The 8,990-nt window shown below is 40.6% G+C and overlaps 1 non-coding gene across 1 annotated transcript; it reads left to right on the forward strand.

Moving 5' to 3' along the window:
* Positions 1–7,881: 7,881 nt before the first annotated feature.
* LOC130972020 (small nucleolar RNA R71) lies at positions 7,882–7,989 on the forward strand. The gene has a single exon (XR_009083223.1). It is a non-coding gene; the product is annotated as a small nucleolar RNA R71 (small nucleolar RNA).
* The last annotated feature ends 1,001 nt before the right edge of the window (positions 7,990–8,990 follow it).

The following is an 8,990-nucleotide window of genomic DNA, read 5'->3' on the forward strand; positions in this document are numbered from 1 at the left end:
GCTATTTTAAGACCTAAAAAGCATGTTTTCACTCTTAAGCACAAGTAAAGGAGAATAACAAAAACCATGCTAATTCATTGAATAAATGTGAGAAAAGGTTGACAAAATACTCTAAATTCAACACAAGATAAACCCTAAAAACGGGGTTTATCAACCTCCCCACATTTAAACCTTAGCATGTCCTCATGCTAAACCAAGAATGAAACAAGGGGTATGGCATTTATTCAATGGAATTAAACTAAACGCAACCAATCTAAATGAATGCAACTAAATGCAAAATGATTCTACCTACTTGGTTAAAAATAAATCAATCCTCCAAGAGCATGTATAAACGGGTAGAGCTAAGGTCATATGACGACTCATGAATTCTACCAATTCAAGTATAAAAAATGAAGTTCAAGTAGACTTGCAACAAGAACGCTCATGAAAGCCAGGAATCAAGGAATTAAGCATCGAACCCTTGTAAATCATGTTGCTTGTATGCGAAGTTTGTATTCGTAGGTTTTGATGAATAACAAACCAACAAACGACATGAAAGACAAACCAACAAACAACTTGAATGAACAAGCATGTTGAAAGATCAACCAACATTCAATGTTGAGGAATGAAGAGTTGAAAGCAACACAACAACAACAAGAAACTCAAGTCCACAACATTTGAAGACAAGTATAGTGTCTTAGGACTTAGGTAACTTCTTGTTAAGAACCAATTGCTAAATCTCTCAACACACACTCACAAAATGTTTTGATGCACATCTTGCAATTCGATGCTAGCCAAATGGTTTAAAACTTGTTTTCAAAGGTACAAAAGCATAGGAATTGACTCCAACAAGTTTGAGATCAATCCTAAGTATTTTGAAGTGATTTTAAGCCATTCTTTAAGGTTTGCATCGATGCACACTCATCTTGCATCGATGCAAAGCATGCGACGACTTGTTGCATCGATGCAAAGATGTTTGCATCGATGCAACCTAGCTGAAAATTCAAATTTCAGCTTCAAAGACACATTTGCATCGATGCAAAGTGTTATGCATCGATGCAAATGATTCAAAAACATAAAAAACGGCTAGTTTTGACAAAAAGGCTCCATCCCATTAACTTCCCAACGTTTCTAAGGTTTGGGGAGTCTATAAATAGATGGATTGAAGCCTTATTTCACATACTTGAGGATTTGCAAACTATCTTGTTCATATTCTTTCATTCTACACATTTTTTAAGGTGTTATAATACACAATTTGAGAGAGCAATATCAATTGGTTCAATAGTGCTAAACTTGTAATCATACACTCTTCTAGAGAGTACTCATTTCGTCTCAACAATTCTTTGAGAATTGTTTTCTTGTACACTTTGTAAATTGGAGTGTGATCTCCAAGGTTGAGTCAAGAGTTATAAACAATATAGTCGGTGAGAATACCAAAGAGGTATACTAAGTACTCAAGGCAAATCTTAGAGAAGGTATCTCTAAGTGGAGTGGGTTAGTATACGAGTGGTGATCATATACCGTGAGGTGTTAGAAACTAAGGACTCGGATTGTAAAAGGTTTTGCGCGAGCACCTTGAAGCTTGGTGGTGCGCAAAATTGTGAACAATACTTTTCACAACTCTCATAATCCCTGGTCATGAACTCCAAGAAAACTTGGTGGTTCAATTCCATGGCATTACACAACTTCGCACAACTAACCAGCAAGTGCACTGGGTCGTCCAAGTAATACCTTACGTGAGTAAGGGTCGATCCCACGGAGATTGTTAGCATTGAAGCAAGCTATGGTCATCTTGTAAATCTTAGTCAGGCAGACTCAAATGTATATGATGATGAACGAAAATAATATAAAGATAAGGATAGTGATACTTATGTATATCATTGGTGTAAGAGCTTCAGACAAGCGTATGAAGATGCCTTCCCTTCCGTCTCTCTGCTTTCCTACTGTCTTCATCCAATCCTTCTTACTCCTTTCCATGGCAAGCTCGTGTAGGGTCTCACTGTTGTCAGCAGCTACCTCCCCTCCGCGCAGTGAAAGCTAATGCACGCACTCTGTCACAGTGCTGCCAATCACCGGTTTGGTTCCCTCCCCTACCGGAATAGAATCACTCTTTTGCGTCTGTCACTAACGCCCAGTAGGTTACAGGTTTGAAGCACGTCACAGTCATTCAGTCATTGAATCCTACTCAGAATACCACAGACAAGGTTAAACCTTCCGGATTCTCTTGAATGCTGCCATCAGTTCTTGCCTATACCACGAAGACTCTGATCTCACGGAATGGTTGGCTCGTTTGTCAGGCGAGCACTCGGTTGTCAGGCGATCAACCATGCATCGTGCAATCAGGAATCCAAGAGACATTCACTAAGCCTCAGATGCTTGTAGAACAAGAATGGTTGTCAGTCACCTTGTTCATGGGTGAGAATGGTGATGGGCGTCAATCATCACCTTCATCATGTTGAAGAACAAGTGATATCTTGGACAAAGAACAAGCGGAATTGAATGGAAGAACAATAGTAATTGCATTAATACTCGAGGTACAGCAGAGCTCCACACCTTAATCTATGGTGTGTAGAAACTCCACCGTTGAAAATACATAAGAACAAGGTCTAGGCATGGCCGAATGGCCAGCCTCCCAAAGGTCTAAGATAGCATAAAACAAAGATAGCTACCAAAAGTCCTAGATTTCAAGCTCTCTAATACAATAGTAAAAGGTCCTACTTATAGAAAACTAGTACATAGATGAGTACATGACATAAAAATCCACTTCCGGGCCCACTTGGTGTGTGTTTGGGCTGAGCAATGAAGAAATTTCGTGTAGAGACTCTCCTTGGAGTTAAACGCCAGCTTTAGTGCCAGTTTGGGCGTTTAACTCCCAATTAGGTGCCAGTTCCGGCGTTTAACGCTGGAATTTCTTGAGGTGACTTTGAACGCCGGTTTGGGCCATCAAATCTTGGGCAAAGTATGGACTATTATATATTGCTGGAAAGCCCAGGATGTCTACTTTCCAAAGCCGTTGAGAGCGCGCCAATTGGGCTTCTGTAGCTCCAAAAAATCCACTTCGAGTGCAGGGAGGTCAGAATCCAACAGCATCTGCAGTCCTTTTGAGTCTCTGGATCAGATTTTTGCTCAGGTCCCTCAATTTCAGCCAGAAAATACCTGAAATCACAGAAAAACACACAAACTCATAGTAAAGTCCAGAAAAGTGAATTTTAACTAAAAACTAATAAAAATATACTAAAAACTAACTAGATCATACTAAAAATATACTAAAAACAATGCCAAAAAGCATACAAATTATCCGCTCATCACAACACCAAACTTAAATTGTTGCTTGTCCCCAAGCAACTGAAAATCAAATAAGATAAAAGGAAGAGAATATGCAATGAACTCCAAAAATATCTATGAAGATCAGTATTAATTAGATGAGCGGGGCTTTTATCTTTTTGCCTCTGAATAGTTTTGGCATCTCACTCTATCCCTTGTAATTCAGAATGATTGGCTTCTTTAGGAACTTAGAATCCAGATAGTGTTATTGATTCTCCTAGTTAAGTATGATGATTCTTGAACACAGCTACTTATTGAGTCTTGGCTGTGGCCCAAAGCACTCTGTCTTCCAGTATTACCACCGGATACATACATGCCACAGACACATAATTGGGTGAACCTTTTCAGATTGTGACTCAGCTTTGCTAAAGTCCCCAATTAGAGGTGTCCAGGGTTCTTAAGCACACTCTTATTTGCCTTGGATCACAACTTTATTTCTTTTCTTTTTCTTTCTTTTCCTTTTTTTTTCGGTTTTTTTTTTCGTTTGCTTCTTCCCTTTTTTTTTTGTATTCACTGCTTTTTCTTGCTTCAAGAATCATTTTTAATGATTTTTCAGATCCTCAGTAACATGTCTCCTTTTTCATCATTCTTTCAAGAGCCAACATTCATGAACCACAAGTTCAAAAGGCATATGCACTGTTCAAGCATACATTCAAAGAACAAAAGTGTTGCCACCACATCAAAATAATTAAACTATTATAAAATTCAGAATTCATGCAATTCTTTCCTTTTCAATTAAGCACATTTTTATTCAAGAAAGGTGATGGATTCATAGGACATTCATAACTTTAAGGCATAGACACTAAGACACTAATGATCACAAGACACAAACATGGATAACCATAAGCATAAAAATCGAAAAACAGAAGAATAAAGAACAAGGAAATCAAGGAACGGGTCCACCTTAGTGATGGCGGCTCTTTCTTGCTCTTGAAGATCCTATGGAGTGCTTGAGCTCCTCAATGTCTCTTCCTTGTCTTTTTTGCTCCTCCCTCATGATTCTTTGGTCTTCTCTAATTTCATGGAGGAGAATGGAGTGTTCTTGATGCTCCACCCTTAGTTGTCCCATGTTGGAACTCAATTCTCCTAGGGAGGTATTTAATTGCTCCCAATAATTTTGTGGAGGAAAGTGCATCCCTTGAGGAATCTCAGGGATCTCATGGTGAGAGGGGTCTCTTGTGTACTCCATCCTTTTCTTGGTGATGGGCTTGTCCTCATCAATGGGGGTATCTCCATCTATGTCAACTCCAACTGAATAACAGAGGTGACAGATAAGATGAGGAAAGGCTAACCTTGCCAAAGTGGAGGTCTTGTCCGCCACCTTGTAGAGTTCTTGAGCTATAACCTCATGAACTTCTACTTCTTCTCCAATCATGATGCTATGAATCATGATGGCCCGGTCTATGGTAACTTCGGACCGATTGCTAGTGGGAATGATTGAGCGTTGTATGAACTCTAACCATCCTCTAGCCACGGGCTTGAGGTCATGCCTTCTCAATTGAACCGGCTTTCCTCTTGAATCTTGCTTCCATTGTGCGCCCTCTTCACATATGGTTGTGAGGACTTGGTCCAACCTTAGATCAAAGTTGACCCTTCTAGTGTAAGGATGCTCATCTCCTTGCATCATAGGCAAGTTGAACGCCACCCTCACGCTTTCCAGACTAAAATCTAAGTATTTCCCCCGAACCATAGTGAGATAATTCTTTGGATTCGGGTTCACACTTTGGTCATGGTTCTTGGTGATCCATGCATTGGCATAGAACTCTTGAACCATCAAGATTCCGACTTGTTGAATGGGGTTGGTAAGTACTTCCCAACCTCTTCTTCGGATCTCATGGCGGATCTCCGGATATTCACCCTTTTTGAGTGAAAGGGGACCTCAGGGATCACCTTCTTCAAGGCCACAACTTCATAGAAGTGGACTTGATGCACCCTTGAGAGGAATCTATCCATCTCCCATGACTCGGAGGTGGAAGCTTTTGCCTTCCCTTTCCTCTTTTTAGAGGTTTCTCCGGCCTTGGATGCCATAATGGTTATGAAAAAGCAACGCTTTTACCACACCAAACTTAAAATGTTTGCTCGTCCTCGAGCAAAAGAAGAAAGAAGAGAGTAGAAGAAGAAGAAATGAGGAAGAGGGGGAAGGTGGTGTGTTCGGCCAAGAAGGGAAGGAAGGGGTGTTTAGGTTGTGTGAAAATGAAGGGTTGAAGAAGGGTATATATAGGAGAGAGGGGGGTAATGGTTCGGCCATGATGGGTGGGTTTGGGAGGGAAAGTGGTTTGAATTTGAAGGGTGAGGTTGGTGGGGATTTATGAAGGATGGATGTGAGTGGTGAAGAGAAGGATGTGATTTGATAGGTGAAGGGTTTTTGGGGAAGAGGTATCGAGGTGATTGGTGAATGGGGGAAGAAGAGAGAGAGTGATGGTGGGGTCCTGTGGGGTCCACAGATCCTGTGGTGTCAAGGAAAAGTCATCCCTGCACCAAATGTTGCTCAAAATCACGTTTTGAGCTATTTCTGGCGTTAAACGCCGGGCTGGTGCCCATTCCTGGCGTTTAACGCCAGGTTGTTGCCTTTTACTGGCGTTTAACTTCAGTCTGGTGCCCCTTTCTGGCGTTAAACGCCCAGAATGGTGCCAGACTGGGCGTTAAACGCCCAACAGCTAGCATTACTGGCGTTTGAACGCCAGCTTCTTCTCCTCCAGGGTGTGCTGTTTTTCTTCCTGTTTTTCATTCTGTTTTTGCTTTTTTCATTGTTTTTGTGACTTCTTATGATCATCAACCTACAAAAAAGATAAAATAACAAAAGAAAATAGTTAACTATAAAACATTGGGTTGCCTCCGAACAAGCGCTTCTTTAATGTCATTAGCTTGACAGAGGACTCTCATGGAGCCTCAGAGATACTCAGAACCGTGTTGGAACCTCCCAACACCAAACTTAGAGTTTGAATGTGGGGGTTCAACACCAAACTTAGAGTTTGGTTGTGGCCTCTCAACACCAAACTTAGAGTTTGACTGTGGGGGCTCTGCTTGGCTCTGTTTTGAGAGAAGCTCTTCATGCTTCCTCTCCATGATGATAGAGGGATGTCCTTGGGCCTTAAACACCAAGGATTCTCCATTCACTTGAATGATCAACTCTCTTCTATCAACATCAATCACAGCCTTTGCTGTGGCTAGGAAGGGTCTGCCAAGGATGATGGATTCATCCATGCACTTCCCAGTCTCTAGGACTATGAAGTCAGTAGGGATGTAATGGTCTTCAATCTTCACCAAAACATTCTCTACAAGTCCATGAGCTTGTTTTCTTGAATTGTCTGCCATCTCTAATGAGATTCTTGCAGCTTGCACCTCAAAAATCCCTAATTTCTCCATTACAGAGAGGGGCATGAGGTTTACACTTGACCCTAAGTCACACAAGGCCTTCTTGAAGGTCATGGTGCCTATGGTACAAGGTATAGAAAACTTCCCAGGATCCTACCTCTTTTGAGGCAGTTTCTGCCTAGACAAGTCATCCAGTTCTTTGGTGAGCAAAGGTGGTTCATCCTCCCAAGTCTCATTTCCAAATAACATGTCATTTAGCTTCATGATTGCTCCAAGGTATTTAGCAACTTGCTCTTCAGTGACATACTCATCCTCTTCAGAGGAAGAATACTCATCAGAGCTCATGAATGGCAGAAGTAAGTCTAATGGAATCTCTATGGTCTCATTTTGAGCCTCAGATTCCCATTGTTCCTCATTGAGGAACTCAGAGGAGATTGGTACACGCCCACTGAGGTCTTTCTCAGTGGCGTCCTCCTCCTCCCTTTCCTCTCCATATTCGGCCATGTCTATGGCTTTGCACTCTCCTTTTGGATTTTCTTCTGTATTACTTGGGAGAGTGCTAGGAGGGAGTTCAGTAACTTTCTTGCTCAGCTGACCCACTTGTCCTTCCAAATTTCTGATGGAGGACCTTGTTTCATTCATGAAACTTTGAGTGGTCTTTATTAGATCAGAGACCATTGTTGCTAAGTCAGAAGTATTCTGCTTAGAACTCTCTGTCTGTTGCTGAGAAGATGATGGAAAAGGCTTGCCATTGCTAAACCTGTTTCTTCCACCATTATTGTTATTGAAACCTTGTTGAGGTCTCTCTTGATTCTTCCATGAGAAATTGGGGTGATTTCTCCATGAAGAATTGTAGGTGTTTCCATAGGGTTCTCCTAGGTAATTCACCTCTTCCATTGAAGGGTTCTCAGGATCATATGCTTCTTCCTCAGATGAAGCTTCCTTAGTACTGCTTGGTGCATTTTGCATTCCAGACAGACCTTGAGAAATCAAATTGACTTGTTGAGTCAATATTTTATTCTGAGCCAAAATGGCATTCAGAGTGTCAATCTCAAGAACTCCTTTCTTCTGATTAATCCCATTGTTCACAGGATTCCTTTCAGAAGTGTACATGAATTGGTTATTTGCAACCATTTCAATTAGCTCTTGAGCTTCTGTAGGCGTCTTCTTCAAATGAAGAGATCCTCCTGCAGAGCTATCCAAAGACATCTTGGATAGTTCAGAGAGACCATCATAGAAAATACCTATGATGCTCCATTCAGAAAGCATGTCTGAGGGACATCTTCTGATTAATTGTTTGTATCTTTCCCAAGCTTCATAGAGGGATTCTCCATCCTTCTGTCTGAAGGTTTGGACTTCCACTCTAAGCTTACTCCATCTTTGTGGTGGAAAGAACTTTGCCAAGAAGGCATTGACTAGCTTTTCCCAAGAGTCCAGGCTTTCTTTAGGTTGAGAATCCAACCATATTCTAGCTCTGTCTCTTACAGCAAAAGGGAATAGCATCAGTCTGTAGACCTCAGGGTTAACCCCATTAGTCCTGACTGTGTCACAGATTTGCAAGAATTCAGCTAAAAACTGATGAGGATCTTCCATTGGAAGTCCATGGAACTTGCAATTCTATTGCATTAGAGAAACTAATTGAGGTTTAAGCTCAAAGTTGTTTGCTCCAATGGCAGGGATAGAGATGCTTCTCCCATAGAAATCAGGAGTAGGTGCAGTAAAGTCACCCAGCACCTTCCTTGCATTGTTGGCATTGTTGCTATTTTCGGCTGCCATGGGTTCTTCTTCCTTGAAGAATTCGGTCAGGTCCTCTAAAGAGAGTTGTGCTTTGGCTTCTCTTAGCTTTCTCTTCAGGGTCCTCTCAGGTTCAGGATCAACTTCAACAAGAATGCCTTTGTCTCTGTTCCTGCTCATATGAAAGAGAAGAGAACAAGAAAATGTGGAATCCTCTATGTTACAGTATAGAGATTTCTTGAAGTGTCAGAGGAAAAGAGAAATAGAAAGAAGAAGGAGAAGAAGAATTCGAACTTTAATTAGATAAGGTTCGAATTGTGCATTTAGAAGGAGTAGTACTCCATAAATAGAAGGATGTGAGGAAGAGGGAAGAGAATTTTCGAAAATTCAATCAAAAGATTTTGAAAACATTTTGAAAATTTGATTGATAATTTTCGAAAATTCAAAGTGAAAAAGAAATCAATTGATTTTTGAAAAAGATTTTGAAATTAGAAATCAAAAAGATTTGATTGAAAACTATTTTGAAAAAAAGATGAGGTTAAAAAGATTTGATTGGAAAGTTATGGTTTTAAAAAGATGTGATTGAGAAGATATGATTTGAAAACAATTTAAAAGATATGATTTGAAAACAATTTTAA

This window comes from Arachis stenosperma, chromosome 3 (genome assembly GCF_014773155.1).
Source record: "Arachis stenosperma cultivar V10309 chromosome 3, arast.V10309.gnm1.PFL2, whole genome shotgun sequence".
Classification (NCBI taxonomy): Eukaryota; Viridiplantae; Streptophyta; class Magnoliopsida; order Fabales; family Fabaceae; genus Arachis; species Arachis stenosperma.